The sequence below is a fragment of the Puntigrus tetrazona genome, chromosome 24 (assembly GCF_018831695.1).
Source record: "Puntigrus tetrazona isolate hp1 chromosome 24, ASM1883169v1, whole genome shotgun sequence".
Taxonomy (NCBI): domain Eukaryota; kingdom Metazoa; phylum Chordata; class Actinopteri; order Cypriniformes; family Cyprinidae; genus Puntigrus; species Puntigrus tetrazona.
This window is the reverse complement of record NC_056722.1, coordinates 18,711,256-18,731,872: the sequence shown is the minus strand read 5'-3', so window position 1 is coordinate 18,731,872 and position 20,617 is coordinate 18,711,256. Positions and strand designations below refer to the sequence as shown.

Below are 20,617 nucleotides of genomic sequence, written 5' to 3'. Positions count from 1 at the left end.
TTTCTCAGGACACTCAGTCCTGCTACTAAATTAGACCCACCGCTTCCCCCCAGCGTTTCTTAATCAGCTAATGTTTTTTATTCTTTTAATTTCAGCCTCTTCTGATTTATCTGAATAACTAAAACAGACACATTTATATTTAGTTTTTTGTCATGTCTAGGAAATGTGGTGTGTATGTTGCTTGTTCAGGAAATGACATCTGTGGCGTGCTGCCTTTGTAAATCCTTTTGATTTTTACTGTCCTGAGTGTGAAAAGACATTCAATGTCTTTTTATTTACGATTCAAAGAAGACCTTGGTTGTAATTAAGATGCTTTTCATTATTTGTGGTATTCACGAAAAGAGCACAGATCTTTCACATTCAGTTACCCGTGGTTGCTATCGATACGACTTATGAGAATAATAGTAGGAGTAGGAGCTGTAAAGATTTTAATTGTAAAAACACTGCCATGCATCTCATGTCCTGGGTAAAATGGAAAATTAATAATTGCAAATAATAAAAAAAAAAGTTTTGACTGCATTTATTGCATTATTGTCTGGACAAACAATGGCAGGAAGATTTATAAGCACCTTCTTAGTAACAACAACAACAATAGTGATAATAATTTATATATATATATATATATATATATATATATATATATATATATATATATATATATGTCATTAATATTATTACAATTTACAGAATAATTTTATCATTGAATGTATAAAAATATTTATTTATTTAAATGATCATTTACTATTTATTGTTATATTTTAATATAATTGTTTTTATTATTTAGTATTTATTAATTTTACACTTAGGATAATATTAAATGCAATTTCTTGTATTTATTTATTTACCGTGTATGTATTTCATTCTAATTAATTAATTTTAATTTCTATTTATTTAATGTTTCATTTATTATTATGTGAATTTGAGTGCGGTTTTATCATTTAATTTTATTTGAACCCTATTAATTATTTGTTTAGATGGTTTAATAAAATAGTAAAATTCGCTCTTTGGAGCTGTGAAGATGTTAATAAAAAAAAACTGTCATACATCTTCTGTCCTGGGTCAAAGGGAAATTAACAATTGCTTCCAAATATCATTGTTTTGACTTCATTTATTGTATTACTATCAGGAAGAACAATGACAGGAAGAACAAATAAGAGGGGCTTGATAAGCACCTTCTTAGTCAGATTGCACAGTTAAACGTAATTAAACAAGAACGCTCGTGAAAAACAGCTCCGGCTTTTCGGAGCAACCGATATAGCAGCGATTCCTCCTGGGGCTCAAAGAGAGAGGCTGTATGGAATTTAATTTCAGTTATTGTCTCTTCACGGTGGCCAGTAAGATTTTCTGTCTGAGTCGTAGCACATAATGGGAGGCTCTTGAGCTTCCTGATCACCCTTCCGTTTAGTCTTTTAAGCAAGTGCTCCATGCCTCGCTCCTCCAGCTTGCTTTTATTGTTTCTCTCTCGCAGTTTAATTCCCCTCAATGCATGCCGGTGTGGACGCCCCATCCTGCTTTACTCAACAATAATATCAAGCGTGCACCTTCAATGAGCGAGCTGTCCTGCGGCTCAGTCTCTCTGCTTAATTAGCCTCACACACATTCGGTGATACAAAAAATATGATGACACACACATACACACACACACAGCTAATTTTCCCCTCAGTTTCCATTTTGTTGTTAGCATTAATCTACTTAGAATTGCAAGGTGCACTGAGCAAAGCTAGTTTCACCTTAATCTTTTTCCCTTATGAAATTGAATAGTGGAGAAATCCTTAACATGGTTGTTTGCGAAGGTAAATTTGTTGCTTGTTCAGGAATGCTGCATAATTGGTAATTCCTTCTGAGTGTGTTTTTTTTTTTTTAAGTGCACAAGATCCATCAGTTTTCCTTCTTGTTTGTTGACTGCATTAAAGGAGTCTTGGCTGACCTAAAAAGCCAAGCATTAGAGCAAAATAATAGCAAAGAGTTTCATCTCTGGATCATGCATAAAATATTACCCTGCTTTTAATGGCTGTATCTTGACCCTTGTCTCTGAGTATTGTGCCCCAAAAAAACAAGTGTGTCCATGATTGCTCTAATGCACTTCATGGTAAGAGTGGCCATGTTATCTGGAAGTCACTGTAAGGTGACAGCTTGTGTGGCTGTACTTTTAAGAAATATTAAAGAGTAGTTTATCAAAAAATCAAAAAAAAAAAAAAATCATTCTGTTCTAATTTATTCACCTTCATGGTGTTACTTTTTCCGTATAATGTGGATTTTTTAAAGAATAGCCCTATTAAAGAGTAGTTCACCCAGAAAGTATTTATTCTGTTATCATTTAATCACCTTCATATTGTTCATTTTTTTTCTATAAAATGAATTTTTAAAGAATTCCATTGTCATTCTGGGCCAATCAAGCTGTAAAATGTCAAAAATGGTAAATGTGACTTGCATTTTATATTCCATATCTTTGGAAGCCATATAATAGTGTGAGAATTAAATTGAAATGTAAAATTTTATTCATTCATAAACTGAAGTCAGTGAGTGAGAACTCAAGAACTGGACCAGTCTGACATTTGGGAGCAAACCTTTTAGTTTGGTTTTGTGAATTGGATCAGTTGATTCATTGGGAAAATGACATTACTATTCATCTCATTCTAACTTCTTGGCTGACCTATGACTTGTACGTCGAGCTGTAACACTGCTCTCAGTCAGTCAGTTGTTTACAATATAATTTTAATACTAGAAATGTTTTTGTTACAAAAACCCATTGATCTACATGTGATGACTCCACAAAGGCAAAGAGGTTAGCTCTACGTTGCAGTACTTGCGGATATATCCGATTAATGGAGCATCAAAATAATGTCCGCTATAAACAAGCATTCCCAAGCTTGGAAAATCCAGGATACATTTTTAAAAACTCTGACTGTGTTCGTCTGAAAGAAGAAAGTCATATACACCTAGGATGGCTTCAGGGTGAGTAAAATATGGGGTCATTTTAATTGTTGGGTTAACTGTTCCTTTAAAATATGTTTTCCTTACAAAACTGTAATATTACTTTAGAAGTTTTGAAATACAGAGAATGCGTTGTATTAAATACATTTTTGATACATATATGGTGCTTTTTACCTCCAAAGCCCTTTTCATATTAAATGGAAAAGTATGGCCAGGGAATTCCTTAAAAAATCTTTTTAAAGTTGTGTTAGGTGGTAAAAGGATATTTAAATTCAGGTTTGGAACGGCATGAAGGCAAGTAAATGATAATAGAATCTTTATTTGTGGATGAACTATCCTTTTGTTTTGTGAATTAGATCTGAATCAGTTGATTCATTGGGAAGATCTTGCTGTAATTAATGATTAATTTGTGAGTCAGATGACTGATGCCGTGGATGTTTTTCCATGTAGAACTGTCATATTACAGAGCATGAGTTGTATGAACTGATTTGTATTATTATTATCTGTTTTGAAACTCTATTCACTTTAATTAAATGGAAAAACTGTCCAAATCCCTCAAAAACACTTTAAAGTTGTGTCGAGATGGTAGAAGGAAATTTGCACAGATTTGAAACAGAATTGTAATTTTTTGGTGAACTGTCCCTTTAAGCTGAGAGTGAGGGGGCAGGTCTGCTGGTGTTGGAGCGAAAGCTAAAACAGGTCAGTGAGGGAAAGAGCCATGTGGTTTGGGGACTTGACCTGTGAGTAATTAACATCAGCATTGATTTCCTTTTCCCAAGAGTGACGCCTGTCACTGCACCCTTCACCCGCACACACAAATACACACCGCTATATTTCACCTACATGGCCAATGTCAAACCCCAGCTTTCCAAAACAACACCAAGCATGGTGTGGAGAGACTAATTAGATGTACTGTTTGTCTGCCATGTTAGGCTGGTGCTTTATACTGTCAGTCTCGTCTTGCCGGTGAATTAGTCTTTTGTACAAGCCCCAAGAAGTCTTGAAAAATGTCTTTAACTTATTACGTCTTCATTTTGATGCTTAATCTGCCTGTTTGTTAGTTATGCTTTGAGCGGTTCTGCACAGCCATATTCCAGCTGAGATATAATCAGCCATTTATATCAGACTTACCACTGCTTTCTTTTTAAATGAATAATCTTATGTTTTGTTTTCCCCCAAAAATCTAATGAAATAAAATAATCACTGATACAAAATTATTCCTTGCAGTAAATACACCATAATAATAATAATACAATTTGATCATAGCACCCAGCTGTACTATACAGTATTTGCTGTAAAAGGATTGATTGGATTTTCTCTGAACTGATGGTATTTGTTCCTAGCACTGTATTTTCTTCTTTCCTATTAAAGTGGAGAGTATGCTGGGTACATGTTGGGTGAGCGGCCAAAATCAAAGAGCTATTCTTTGGTAAATCACAAATCAAAGACTGGCATATACTCTAGATTTAGAGAAAGAGAGACAGATTTGGACGTCTGCATCAAAAGGCATCATTCAGAGCAGCTCTGTGTCTTCATGGCAGCAGTTACGTCAATGTTTTGATCAAAATCCCATGGAGGAAAATGTTGTATGATCAAATATTATTATCCTAATTACATTTCATAAAGTCTTTCTTTTTATCTTGCAGTTTCAATTCAGAGAACAGTAATTTAAGTCTGATGATCACAGTTTGTCTGTGGGGTTATTTGTGGAAGACTATAATAATTGTTATAGGAGTATGAAACTTTTTTTCATCACGGGGTCACCATTTGGACAGCATCTTTATAGATAGTTTGCTTCTGAATGTTTATTACCTGTAACTAATTCCTTTACCTTGTATCAAAGTGCATTAGTTTTAGAATTAATTCATCATTTTATTGTTATATATATTTTTTGTAGCATTGATATACTTTTACCATTTTTTCCATTTCAGTTTAGAAAGTTTCAGTGTCATATGATCAAAACATTATTGCTGAACATTATTTAAAAAAAGAAGTACTGACCCTAAACTTTTGAATGTTTTGTGAAGTGTTATTTCGAGAGGCGGAGCAGCACTCCTCACCTGAGGTGTGGGAAGGCTCATGGGAAAGTAAGTGATTTCAGGCAGGAACGTGTCGCCAGGGGCTCAATGGGCAGCTGCTTTTGTAGTTACTTACTCACAGTTGGCTTCCGGAAAGAGAAATTAGACACAAAATATATGTATAACATATTAGTTCATGTAACAATGGAATGAAGGAAGCAACCTGCTCCCAGCTTTAAAAGGCAACCGACTAAAATGATTCTCAAGGGTAGTATCACTATGGGTGATGCATTTTCTTCCCCTATTTCCCCTTTATCTATAAATTTATTTATATATTTAAGTGTCACGAGAATAACTCAAAATAGGAAAAAGTGATTTATTAATGCTAGCTCCCCTTTCTCTTTCTCTCTCTCTCTGTCTCTTTTTCCAAGCCTTCTCATCATTTTTACATTTTTCATAATCTCCAGCTGAGGTTATTCGGTTATGTAAACCAGCGCAGCCTAAAATCTCATGTAGAATAATAGTCTTTTAAAATAAGAGAGGTTTTCCATGTATGCAAACTTGAATTTGTTCCATAATAAACCTGTAAGATTATTGCTGCATTCATTTAGCATATAAAAGGAAGGTATTATATATATATATATATATATATATATATATATATATATATATATATATATATATATATATATATATATATAGTTCTAATAATGATAATGATGCTACAATTTTTATTGTAGAACACAGGCAAATGTTGCATAATGTATTATTATAATCCTTTTTTTTTCTTCTCGTCCATTTTAATCGAAAAGCAGAAGTATTATTGCTTTTTGGAAGGGTGAAATTTCACTTTTCAGAGAGCTTGCTTTGAGGGCGGACACAATTTTTTTCTTCTATTGACTTTTTCCAGGTTCTCGTCTTCTCCGCTTATTAGGGAAGCAAACAAATCAATATACTACACTGTGGCTGGAGTGCAGACATGAGAGCTCCGGCCCACTGTCACTAACAATCCAGCCAATCATCTGCCTCGCTCTTCAGCCCTCCTGTTCGCCCATATTTGCATTCCAGAAAGCAAGTTCCACTACAGTTGTTTTCTGCTGATCACTGACCTCAACCAGTGTTAAAAGATTTATTTTTGTTTTTGTGGTGACCACGTGTGTGGGAAATAAACCATTTGGAAACTCCTATTGATTCTGCCCTCCTAAAAAATATAAGTATATAATAATAATAAACTGATAGCATTTTTTTTAAGTATTAAATGAAAGAAAATTCTGATATTTTTTTTTTTTCTTTGTTCAGAGACACATTTGTAATAGATTTCTGGCAGATGTTGTTCATGTTTTGATCCTGAGCAACAGATCCTATGGCAGTAAAGTGCTATCATTCTTAGGGAGTGGAGCAACCCCTCCTCACGCCGCACTCCTCCTTCAAAACCCCCGTCAGACCTCCCCAGCTGGAGGGTTTTGACATCTGCTGGTTTGGGATACGAGAGAGCAGCTGTCAGCAGCAGGGAAGCCTCTTTCAGCGTCAGTTGGCGGGATGGCTGGGTGCCAGCTTGTGCCATCTGTGCGTCTGACATTTCCTTCTAATTAACAGAAGGGTTAATTGTTCTGGCAGGCTCAAATGCAGTGTCTAACATTACCCAGGGGAGATGTGTACAAGTGACAGAGTGGGAAGGTGCCGGGGAAAAGCTTGGTTAACGCCGCCCGCTACCACCGTCACACTCCGGTTAACAGTCGCCGATTGGTTACCCGAGCCAGGCGCAGGCAATTGGGCCAAGGTGTTTCTCCCCCCCCCTCCCTGTTTCTGATGAATTATGCCATGCCTCTGTAATGATGTAGAAAGAATTGAGTTTAGAGAGGCAAAGACCACTGCCTAGGGGCAATTGGGAGGGAACAATTTGCATGTTATTACTGCATATTCATAACTAATTGTGTTAGGCTTTGCTAATAGAGCAGAATGACGGATTGAAAAATTGAGAAGCTGTTTTTACAGCCAACAAAACACGCTGCCATTTCTCTCACCAGTCTACAACACCGGGCGCTGAATGATCATTAAGATTCTGAGCTGCTATATATAGCAGGTTGTTTCATTTGTCAGCCTGACATGATGTAATCTGTTTAGTTCTCTAATTTTATCTTAGTGCGTGGAAGCCATTTTTTTACGCCACTTACCATGGCACGCTATAACGCATTAATGTTTGAAAATTGTATTTCTATGGCATATTAAACAGTAACACATAAACGCTGAACGCTAATTGCAACGCGGTTGTTTGGTATCTCTAATGATGAAAAACGAAATTGTTAAAAAAATACCCTGAATAATATAGATCACTGGAAGTCAGAGTAACGCTAGGTGATCTCAGGGTAACATCGTAGTCTTTTGTTCGTCTAGGGCAATTTTGCGCATTCTGTTTGGCATGTGTTTTTGATGTGATAAGTGTGAGCATATGCATGTCATGATGAATGATTAATCGCATATCATTTTGGCATCAGAGGCGGCATGAGCGCTGATGTGCTGACACGTTAAGGGGCTGCGTTCACCGGGCGCGAACGCACATGTACGCTAGCATGCACAGGCGCCCCTGCGCACACACACGGCTGTAGTGAAGGGCTAAATGGATGCCCTCTGGGTTTCGGAGTCTGAGAGTGGCAATTTGCACGCCTCCCTTGGCCCCTGTGCATTGACTGGCTGTCAGGGGTGTGCGCGGAGAGGAATCTGGGCCCCAAAGAAAAGAGACAGGAGCCTTTTACCCAGCATGGGAGAGCCTGGAACAATCCGCCAGTGGAACAGGCTGCTTTTTGAAAATGTCTCGGAGAGGAAATGGGACTCAAATTGACTGCAGTTAGTTACCTTTCAAAAAGCTCTCGTCTATTCACAGCGCTTTCATTTTCATCTCGCACTTCACAAGTTTTTCTATGAATGTCAGATGACTGATATTTGGCAACCGCCACTGGATAAAATGCTCAAATGTGTGATGTAATTGCAAGTAATTGAAACAAATCAGGCCTGAACTCTGGTTAAAAATGGGACGTTCTTGCCATAAAGCCATTGTGAATTGCTTTGTAGTTGTTATACAGTGGACTTCAAAATTAAAATGTGTCTGTTATGCATTTTTAATAAGCAGCGTAGTTGCGGTCTTATAATTTACTCAACTGTCATGCTCCTCCAGACCTGTAAAACAAAAACAAAGCAAAATATTGGCTGTATGGTTTTTATATAAAGATTTTTTAACTTACTTGTTATTTATTTTATTTGCTTATCTACTTTATTTATTTTCCAAAATATCAACTTTTGTGTTTTGACTGAAGAAAGAAAATCATATAATTTTGGAACAACACGACAGAGTTTTACAGCAATTATTTCTTTTTACGATTTTGGGGTGAATATATGTCCTCCATGTCTACTTTATTGACACAAATTAGGATATTTTAAAGAATGTTTAACTGTTTTTGTCCATGCACTTTAAAAAAAGAGTCAGCAAAAGAAGTGGGAAATGTGTTGTGTTAATATGAAGGAATTTCCCAAGTTATGCATTGCATTGTGTTGTGTTAAAGGGTTAAAGTGAATACCCTGAAAATGTCCAGGCAGAATATTACCAATAACATTTCTATTTTTCTAGTTTTTACAATGACAGTAAATGCCACTGACTTTTTTGTATTAACAAAAGAAGACTTTTTAATAGCTTGTGTGTGTGTGTGTGTGTGTGTGTGTGTGTGTGTGTGTGTGTCAGTGTGTTTCCACAAAATAAAGTAAGCCAATCAGTTTTAGAACGACATGAACAAAGAATTTCGTTTCGGGGTTAACTATACCAAGAGTATATCAATGTCCTTTGTGTCTGTACTTTTTAAAACACATAATAAGAGCTTTTGATGAATGTGTCAACTGATTTTCTTGTACCACTGTAAGAAATGTAATTAAATATAAGGCACAATGTACTGGATTAATATAAAAGGAATTTGCCTTTCTTTATGCAATTTTTCTTGCGGTGTATAAAGAATGTCATTGACCTTGAAGAGGGACATTTTTCAAAACATCTTCTTTTGTGCTTCCACAAAATGAGGAGTTAAATTCCTTTAAGCATATTTTTATGTCCTCCCTGTTGATACTTTACTTTATTAGCTCGAGAGATCAGGTGACTGTTTTGAGACCTGCACTACTTTCAGCTAATGTTTTGTGATTTCCTACCCCCCACCCCACCTCCCCACCTCATTTTTCCACGATGTAGAGCATGTCTCACATTCCCCCCTCTGTTTCTCACCTGATTCCGCCGTCATTCTGCACATCAGTTTATCTCCTTATGCTTTTGATGACACGGGACAACATTCAGGGGAAAAGAAGCTTGCACGAGCCTCTGTGTTAGTTTTCTATAAAGCCGCCATTTACATATCCAAATATAAGCACGGGGCGCATGAGTTTTTGCAGTGGAAACATTAAGAAGCAATATTTATAGGATGTGGCTGGGATATCAGTCGAGAGGTGGTTGATAGCATGGCGCTTGACAGCTGTCGCTAGCAGCTTCGCAGAGCTCATCAGGAAACCGGCACTGCCTGCCCGCTCTGTCAGAGAAGTTTAGAGTGTCGTGCTGAGCTGGAGAGGTTCAGGGAGCCGAGCTCAGTGTGAAGGAAGTGCACCAACTCCTCCAACCCTCCATCTCATGCTCTGTCACATCAAGAGCCCTCTCTGCTGCCTGGCCCCTCTGGATCGCCTGTCCAAAATCTGACAAAACTCAGCCTCTGCCTCTCCTTTCCTTATCGCTGTTGATGAGTGTCACAGCGGTCAGGGCCTAACTGCTTCCTGTTGAGCTCTGCATGCATTTGTGCAAGTGGATGCAACTCCACAACCTGATTTATTGTTTTTGATAGTGTTTTGGACAGAGGCGTCAGCGTAGTTCTTTGCAGTTCATTCACTAATTTTTCAGATCTATCAGCCGTGTTTAAATTCTCACTGCAGCCGACCATAACACCATTTATACACTTGAAAAAATAATAACGTGAGTTGATTTCATTCTAGTCAGAAATATTTGACATCCCTGAGTCAATCTAAATACGTACATTTCTAAAAAATATATACTGTATGTATTTTTATGGGCTGAATCAGGTGGAAATAGCCGTTTAATAAAGTAACGATAGTGTAGTAACAATTTACAATAAAATTAAATTGAAATTTCAGCATTAGTTAGTGAAGAATCATATGTTTCAATTTTACCAGGTACTTTTTTAACATTTTTAATATTTTTCAATGCACAAATAAATATATATTTTAAACAAACATGATCTAACAATACAGTAGTATACAGTATTTACAAATTGACATAGAAAAATTAATGCAAAAAATATTTGTGTTTATTGTGATTTTATAATGTTTTATGACACACAGTGGAACTGTATTGTAAAGTATTTTTATTTTAGCACACATAATTTGGCACAAAAATAATTGAGGAAATGATGCATAAATCCAAAAGAAATGTGTGTGTACACACACACACACACACACACATATATACACATACATATAATACATTTGTATGTGTGTATACATATATGGTTAATATCATTAATCCTAAAATTATTATAAAATAAATTATGATTAATGATAATAATCCTGTTATGGATATATGCCTGCATTATGATGCTTTTTTATATCATCTGATAAATCACAGCTGCCATGTTTGCTAGAGGTATGTTTTATGTGGAAATAATATTGTTGAATAGCAAATAGCAAGTAGTTCTTATAAGAAAAAAAGCATGATCAAAGTATGACAAGAATAATTTGCACAGAATGCAGACAATTTCTAGCTGAAAACAATGATTTAATTGAAATATGCACGGAGCATATATCAGCGCAGATAACACCTGGTCAAACTAGATTGCAGGTGGTTAGTGAATAAGATGCAGGATTCACTAAACAGCTGTCCCACATAAGTTGCCTCATTGTGTACTAAAAATAATGACTATAGAGACACAAGTCATACATGTTGTTTTTGTGGGGCGTTTGTGCGCCGTGTGCGGTTCAACCCCAATTCCGCTGCACTCCAGGTGTGTGGTTGAACGCCCGCCCCCCGGTGAGTGACAGTGTGACAATAATGATGCAGGAAGGAGGGGAGTGAGACACACGGGCCACACAGAATTAACAGCATAAAGAATGCCCTACTCACTACATAGTAATTATGGAGCTCACCGGGGGGTTCTGAGGAGAAAAGAAAGAGAAAGAAAGGGGAAAAAACTATACAAACTATACAATGCAGATTGGGAGATTCATTAAGACTTTCTCATTAGAGCCCCATTACCTTTGAAACTCTAACAAAGCCACAGAGGTGCCATTAGGAGCAGAATAGTGTCTGGAACAATTTTAGTCAGCTTTTCACAAGAACAACTAATGGCTCCTTATAAATGTCTCACGCAAATTGCGGGCATCTTTTGAAAGCGTGCATGTTGTTTTTACAGCTCGAATGCTCTGCTGCTAAGTATATCTTAAGTACGGTTGCTAATTTTGGTCGTTTTGAGAGGAAATATGTGAATGTTAGATGTATATTTGTACTGCGAGTGTTTTCATAAGCTGCGGTTGAAATATGTGCTGTTTACATCTCAAAGCGCGTTTAAGAATTGAAAGGCTTCAAGTTGCACTTAATATTCTCTGTGGCCTCTCGTTCACAGTCCAAAGCCAGAGGACCTATGAAGGCTCAGGTGGAAGATCTGAGGAAACAGCTCAAGGCCAAGAGCAGGATTATTCAAAGTCTGAAAGAGGAAATTAAGACTCCTTTGTTCCAGAGTGCACAAAAGAAGAATGAGGTAGGGAGACGACAAAATCCCTTTTCCCCCGTCCTCTTTGATTGAATAGAAACAACTTTTAGATGCCACTGAATTTTAACAATATTGCGTGCTGATTGCGCTCTAAGCCTTACATGTGTTGTGTATTAGGCGGCGCTTTCGTTCTGCAACAAAAGGCAAATATTGTGAACCCCGAAGGCTAGAAATGGCATCTTGACTGAGAGTTGCTTTTACTGCCTCCTACCCCTCCATATGAGGTGTCACCAAATTAAAACCACTGCTGTTTTATTGTCTGTGGGTTATGTCTTTACAAATTGATGGTTGCGGTAAGCCTACATATAAACAGTGTGTTTTTCGCCACATATGGTGCAGCCTCCGATATTAAGCATGTGAACTTAAAAATATACCATACACATTCATGAAAAAATTTATCACCCACAAACTCTGTAATATAAAACAAAAAAGCAATTTTTAAAGACGAAAATTTAATTGTTAGTTACATATTTGTACAAGTTAACAAGTTACTTGATACGGTATTTTTGTTTAGTTATTTAAACAAAAACATTAATTGACTGCAAATATATTGCAATGCTATTTAATGCAATAAATGTGTATAAGTTGAAATTAAATAAAACAATTATATATATATATATATATATATATATATATATATATATATATATATATAAACACACTCACAAATACACATACACATACAAACAATACACACACACAAACACACATTTTATATCGTAAAATGTTTTATCCTGCATCTTTCTCCTGCAAGTGATATTACTTGCTCTGAAAACTATTCCAGCTTGTTGATATTTATTCACACATGTTCTAATTTGTTACACTATTTATTGAAATTCATTTCTAATATTCAGTTTTTCTGATCTTTATTTATATGCTGTTTTTGTACGTATATTCAAAACCTCGGCAATATTGTATTATTTACAGTCATGCAAATAAGGCCATTTTCAATTTTGGTATTTAGATGGTGAAATTTAGATTCTGGAAATGCAGAATATGATGCAGATCATCACTAAACTGAGCACTAAACACGGGGATGCTGCAGGCAGGAAAGATGAGGCGAGGGTTAATTTGTGTTCCTCCCAAAGAAACACGGCTGCTTAAACTCTGCCTTCCTTCTCACCTTCCTCCTCACCATCATTATAAGTCTGCTCCAATCCAGCAGAAGAGTCTGTTTGCTCGCACAAGATCCTTTGTAATCATGCAAAAGGCAGAATCTGTGAGCTCGCCCTATTCTGAGCATGAACGCTGCTGATCTGAATATTTCTTTTTGATGTGACCTGTGTGTATGTGATCTGACAGGTGGTGCAATAAGAATGAAAAGAAAGACAAGCGTTTGACCACTGCAAGAAGGTCTGCAAGAAAAGGCACACACACTTTGGTAAAAGGTGAGTGTGTAAAGCAAATATAGCCATCATCCTTATAACCTTTAGCTGTATTGCACAGAGTGACATTAATTTGCCGCACATCCAAAAAATTAGGTTTTTAATGAGAAACTCACAGCAGGGTCACTGATTGGCTATGATCATAAGCAGTGAATAGAGCTCCTTATAATGCACTCGATTTTTATGCCCGGTACTTAAAAAAATCCCTTTTTCCAGACGCAGAACCAGAAATTGAAATGGTGTTATACTCAATAAACCAGTATGATGAGAAGTGAATTAGCCTATCAGGACAATGATATTGTCAGTTCGGCGAGTGAAGGTGTTGTAAGTACTGTAGCTTTTACAGATGAATCTCAGTGTGGCTCAGCAGTTGTCTGCTAAGCAAGAAGAAAAGGTTTTATGATACAGCCGTCACCTGCAGGGATATATCAACTGGATATTAAGGAGCCTTTTTTCCCTTTAATTCAATTTCAGCGCAGCACCTCTGACATATAATCTTTAATTGAGGATGGATTTATCACTGTTTCTCCAAAAGCACACAGATAAACATTCTGATATGGGCTCTGGACAGTAATGAGGGCATCAGGAATGGGCATGGAGGGAATTATGGTTATGCAACTTCCTGTGACCTCATCAGTCAGGTTGCATCTTCGAGTAACATGACGTAGATGATGCGCTTTAAACAAACACATCTAAATGAGTCTCACGTCTTTCTCTCGGTGCGATTTTGACTCGAGCAGCTTGGGGTAATGATTTTTATGTGGTTTTGGAAAAATGATTCACAGCGCTATTGTGTTAGATAATGTTTACCAAAAGTGTTATAAGACACGATAAAGAACGTCTCACCTTTTTATATCCCCCCATGCCTATTTTCTCATGTAGCAATAATAAGCATTAGGGGGAAAGTGTTACACGTTCTATTCTACTCTATTATTTTATATTTTATTTAAAATGTAATTTTTAATCTTGGCTCACTTATTGCCCAAATTATAAGCATGAGCATTTGACATTTTTGTTTTAGACACAAGTCTAAAACAGTGTTTTGTATCAGAACAGCAGAGAGGTACTCGCATGCTGACAGAATTGTTAAATATTTGAATCGTTTTATTCCTTTATAGTGCAGTTAACACCCAAATACACATACACATACAAACAATATATACACACACGCAGACACACACATTTTTTTATATATTTTTTTTATATATTTAAAAAAAAATTCGATGAATATTGCAATTATTTTATATCGTAAAATGTTTTATCCTGCATCTTTCTCCTGCAAGTGATATTACTTGCTCTGAAAACTATTCCAACTTGTTGATATTTATTTACACATATGTTATACTATTTGTTGAATTAATTTCTAATATTTTCTTCTATTATTCTAATCCTTATTTATATGATGTTTTTGTACATATATTCCAAACCTTGGCAATATTGTGTTATTTACAGTCATGCAAATAAAGCCATTTTCAATTTGATATTTAGATGGTGAAATTTAGATTCTGGAAATGCAGAATATGATGCAGATCATCACTAAACTGAGCACTAAGCACTAAACATTGACATTTTTAAAAGTCTAAAACAGTGTTTTGTATCAGAACAGCAGAGAGTTACTCGCATGCTGACAGAATTGTTAAACGTTTGAATCGTTTTATTCCTTCATAGTGCAGTTATTCAGTCACTACACTGAATATATATGATTTGTCCAACAGAATATTTGATTCGCAGCATGGCTGGCCTTTGATAAGAGACAGGGTTGTGTCTCTTAGCTCAGGGAGTGCTGATGGAGCCAAGCAGATTTGTTTCAGCTGTTAATACCAATCAGGTCAACACTTTGAATGGATGAGTTTTATTCCCCGAGTGTCCTTGAATGGCAGTAAAACTTTAAAAATGCATTAAAAACAAATTTGTGCAGCACGGGGTTCAAACCAATTGCATGGCTCGCTCTGCTCCGGTCCCTGGTGGTGCGTCTGCCAGAATTTCCACTTGCAGCGTTTTTCGTTTCTTCGCAAAGGTGATTTTATTTGTTTCTCCTGTTTGTTTGTTTGTTTATTTATTTACTTACAGGGTTAATTTCTTTTTTTGCAGACGCTCTATAGCGAACAATAAAAGAATAAGCCACTTTACTTTCCGTATCCAGAACCGAGATCACATCTGATTACGCATTCATATTGCCGCCGAAGCGTGCAGATTACTCACAGAAGTATTGATTTTCAAGCGCTTGCAGTACTATCTGTCTGCATATTAATATGAAAGTCTTGTCTTTCTCCCCATGTTTAATTTCTTTATATCTTCATAATTGATTAATGTTCTTTTGTGAGGAAGGAATGAATAATTTATAAGCCCAATAGCCTCCGGCTAATGAGAAAATGCTTAATTTCACCGAATGTGTCTGTGTTTTAAGAGCCCCACTGCTGTTGATACTTCAGATGAACACTCCAGCAACCTTCTGGAATAAGAAGCGAGCTGGCATGAGCTGGCAACGGGATAATTACGTCTAACTGGCATAATGGTAATGAAAGATTGAAGAGATCTTGTTGAGAGAAAGCACCTGATTGTTAGCATCTGTTTTACAGATTCGATGAATGCATTTTTAATTGTCTCTACTAACCGACAGCCTGGCTGCCGGGCTCCCATTGAAAACGTGCCAGCTACAAAATGAAGCAAATTGAATGAACAGCACTTATCGTTAACAAGGAGCGTAATTAAATATGCAGATAGGTGCAATAATATCATTAACCTCGTGGACTAGGGCCGCGCGTTCCTATTCTCCTCCATTCCGCACGTGCTGATCAAAGGGGCTATATGAGAGCTCGCTGGAAATGTGCCAACAAGATGTTTCGCGTTTGTCGCCGCATTAACGTCTGCATGTTAATGAACTCGGGATTTCGCTAATGACTGTATTATGTGCTAAGCCTGATACCCGCACTTCACCGCTGCGAATTATCAAAGCAAAAGTGCGACGTCAAATCCCAGATACATATTTTCCCGTCCAAGTGTCAAGCTGTCAGAACAAATATTTATCTGCACGTGTGCGTTCCTGCATCTGTTTGCCTGGCACTGATGCTGAAGTAGAGAAGTGCCGCCTCTGCTAATTACCTCATAATGTGGCATATTGTGATAAGCTACCAGGCGTCGGAGGTGTTTACCCACCGAATCTTGACACCGTGCCAACCGGTGCTGACTGGCATCGCTACGGTCCCCTCCTCCACCTGCGCGTGGGGACACAGATGCCCTCTTAAGAGGCAGAGAAAAAGCTCACTTGTGTTTGCTAAGGGCTCTAATGTGCACGGCAGGGAGAGCTAATTGTATTTGCATCTAAATGGGAGTTGTAATTCTCATCAAGCGCAGATGGAGGCCGAAGCTCAGTGTGTCTTTATAAGGGCAAGTTTCTGTGACAAAGCCCCCTCTGCCTCCAGATTACAGTGGCACCATGACCATATTTATTCTATTAACTAGCAGCCGGCTTAGATTTCTATTTTTGCTCTTTCAAGCAAACTAGCCCAGCTTTTTGCGCTTGTCACAGCTTTAAGCGGCCTGTCTCCGGCTTTTCATTTTAGTACACATTTAGACATGGACGTTTACTCTTTTTGTGTTTTTCTTGCAGCCGTTACTGTTTTGACAACGTCCTAGAACTGTTGAGTAAGGTGAATATGGTGAGGATGAACGGCCTGCGGTGCGTGGATGAGGTTATTTAATATGGCTGAAGTGGCCCGTGTTTATGTAAAGATTAAGGGTAAATGGCCTCTAATTGTGCGATTTATTTCCTTTAGTTTTGCAGAGTGATTGTTATTGCATCTGAGTGTATGAAAGAGACAGTGTTCCCGGTGGTCAGAGAGCTCCACTGCAAAATGTGGAGCCGTTTTTTTAAGCTAACCGCAGCTTTTGACATTTATTATGAATGTGGGATTGAGACAAGATGGCTTTGTTGCTTACAGAGGTGGAGAAAGCCCGTTCCGTGTTCGTATAGGATGGAGGCCGGCTTTCCGCTGCGGTCAACGCATCACAGTCCTCTATACGTTCCTGGCAATATACATGAAATGTGGTGTGAGAACCACAGGCATGTACTTAAAGAGACAGTGGTACTGAGGGAAACCCAGACATAGATTTATGCTTAACAGGAACTCATTGTGACTCGTGCCAAATGTTTAATTTGCTGTGACACAGAGTGCAGAAGACAAAACACATGACATGTTTACCGCATTTACAGCTTTGAGGTTTCCCAATTAAACACTTAAGGGTTTTACTTGAGCACACTGTATTTCATTTCATAAGTTTTTTTTGTTGTTCTTTGATGTAGAAGCCTAAGGAAATATACTTTTATTTAGTTATTTTTTTATAAAAATATTCACTTATATTCAGTTTTTTTTATAATTTGGTAACACAGTATAGGGACCAGTTGTCACTATAAACTACTAGTTGCTTATTAGCATGCCTATTATTAATATATTGGCTGTTTATTAGTGCTTATTATACATATATTCTGCACGACCTTACTAACTACTAACTGATATCTCTACCGTATGGTTGAGCTTAATTTGATAAAGAATAAATCTATCAAAAGGAAGAGATGAGAGAGACTTTTTGTCACAGCTGTACTGCCCCATCTCTTTGTCTTTTGTTGCTATGAGAGGTTTGGGTATTTCCAGTTTTCACATGACAGCAGCAGTTTACAAACTTCAGTCAGTCTCAAAGAAGAAGTGACACTGCCGATCACTCATCAGATAATAAAGTCAAACAAGCAATCAGGGAAGTAGGGATGAAACCATATTTTAGGGAGATCCGTTAAAGAACAGAAATGTAGCAAAATATATGAGAAATGCACAAATGTTTATTTACCATAATTATCCAAAATCATGCATGACCGTACAGTTGATATGTCTGGAAAAGACATAATATAGCATAGACACTGCCATACGCTTATATTTAGTAAGCCTATTTAGTAAGCCTATTATAATTTTTTTTTTTTTTATCTTTGTGGACCCTGAAGGTTAAGAAATGTATCCAAGACATTAATAAAGTTGCTTATTATTACAAAATAGCTCATGAAATAGTTCTCTGAATTTACATTTAAATTTACCATGAACTGACATCTCAACCATACAGCAGAGTTTCATAAAAACATAAATAAAAAAAGTGCTGGAGGGTATTTATTAGATGTCTGCTAATAAGAATTTTAAGTTAAATAATTTTTAATTAGCTCATTTTAGGAGTGAAAGTTAAATGAATAAGCAGCAAATGAGCAGTTTATTGAATCAAAATTCACAGTTACTGATTTGTTAATAGCAAGAACATTACTTAAAACATTTAGATAACAAATAAGATAAATGTGTAATTTTTTTTACCCCAACAGTACTAAATTTAAGGGAAACATATGCATATGCAATATATATATAATATATATCAGAAACGCGTTAAGTGTATACTAATACAAAATAAGCACTATTTTTGCTTTATCTAATCACTTTTAGTTTTGTCTCTTCATTTAACTGCATGTCTTGAGGCTATATTAGTGCATGCACATTTTATAAATTAATATCCATTGTGACTGGGGCAGTCAGTGTGCGCCTTTTTTCTTTAGTATAAATCTGTTCTCTTTTATTTCTAGTAAACAACTGCAGTAAAGGTATTCTAATTTCCTCCTCCTTTGCCATAACAATATATTTGACTGTCTTTCTTGTTTTTCAGATACTGAAAATAAATGAATCACCCTAGAAAAAAAAGCTTTTTTGATGAAATAACATTAATAAGGATTATTATTAACTTAAAAATACAAAATGAGAAAAAAAAGCCTCGGATTCAATCTTTTGTCATTGTTATAATCGTATACCTGCTTGATAAGGACAGTTTTTCATGTTTAGTGAAGGTGTTTGTGTTTTCGGGGAAAGAGAAAATCAAGAAAGAAAGAAAAAAAAAACCAAAAGGCCTGTTGTCCCATGTGGCCTATAGCCCTGTTGTACCCTTTTGTCTTGTATTTTGGCCACAGGCTACATGAGTGACTGAGCGATCAGAGATGGCACAGCAGACTTGTGGTACGAGTGAAATTCTTCTGTTCTCGTGTTTTGTCTTTTATGGAAATTTCAGTGTTTGTCTAGCATGTTTTTCCAATTTTCTATGAAATATCCGCATATCTGATCTGATATGACAATTCTCTATTAAAACAAATAAGTCTCCAGCGTCTGAAAACCTGTGGCTGCTCTGCTGTCTTTCTCTCCATCGTGATAATCCTCGCTGGAAAATCCTCGGGACAGTAAAATGCAAAGCAGCAGAAATGAAAGTTAGTTCAAAGTCATTAGAGCATATTAGTTGAGGTAAGCAAGTTCCCAGAGGGCCTTTAAGACACAGAGTGATTAGGTGACGGCTTTCAAAACACTGTTGTTCTCTTGGATGGAACGAGAGAGAGAGAGAGAGAGAGAGAGAGGCGGAGCGAGAGTTATGCCGCTTGTCCCGCTGCGCTTCCTCCGTTAAATCTTGAGGAGTTAGCAAGATTTAATCCCATTTCTGCCACCGCGTCCTCACTCACGGCCACTTTGCATAAGAAGTGTCCATTACGCACGCTAATGGGAAAGTGTGCTTTGAATTGAGCCGGGGGTCTTTGCATCAGACTCTAAAAAGCACACCAACACACAGCCCTAATGGGAGTACATTGCCATGAAAAGATAATTTATCAGATTTGCTGATTCACCAGTCCTGTGCCCTTGTCTGATTGTGTAAAATGATCCGTCCTCTAATTACAATCCATCCCATCAGAATTGCAAATAGTGGTGTCCTCTTGGGGTGGGCGACGGTTTTGGGGGAAGCCAAGGTAAAGGGGAGATAATAGATTCACTTGAAATGTCGTCATATCTCGGCGGAAGATGAAGTAGCATTCAGGAGATGTACATTAGTCTAAATGATTTACTCTCCTAACGAGTCTAATGTCTTCCTTTGATCGGATTATACGGGTCGGACTTTGATTTATTTCAAGCCGCTTCTGAAAACATGCGGGTTACATTTGAATGCTTTCAGAGTGCTTGACACCAGCTGTCTGAAATGCAAAGTGAGATATTGTCTCCCACATGTGTGTTAATAAGCAACTTTTTGCGCACATAGTCAGTCGTTTCATGACTTTATGTTGGCTTTTTGCCAGATTTAGGACTTAATGCATTAAAAACAATGCTGTTGTTTTGGGGAAAATGATTTATTGTCTTTATAGCACTAGTTTAGTAAATGTTTAAGACATAAGACATTATTATTATTTGCAGATTATGTACTGAAAAAAAAGACTCATGAACAGCCTATTTAAGAATGATGCATACAGAAGTTCTCAAAATAAACTGTGACGTTTGCAGCTCCAGATAAATTTCATATTTTTGAATAGTCGATAGAGATGAATATTTCTAGTTTTTTGGTGTTTTTCCAGCTTCTACGTTCCCGATGGGTCTAAGGTTTTTCTGTTAGCTTTGTTACCATACTTAGCAGAAAGAGATGGCCT

The 20,617-nt window shown here is 36.9% G+C and overlaps 1 long non-coding RNA gene across 7 annotated transcripts in view; it reads left to right on the top strand.

Annotated features, from left to right (window-relative positions):
* LOC122330250 overlaps positions 1 to 20,617 on the top strand; it is a 61,131-nt gene that overhangs the window by 6,194 nt on the left and 34,320 nt on the right. For all 7 annotated transcript variants that reach the window (XR_006247984.1, XR_006247988.1, XR_006247989.1 and 4 more), the window contains 2 exons: positions 11,609 to 11,743; positions 13,058 to 13,143. This is a non-coding gene — a long non-coding RNA (uncharacterized LOC122330250). The remainder of the gene's footprint in view (positions 1 to 11,608; positions 11,744 to 13,057; positions 13,144 to 20,617) is intronic.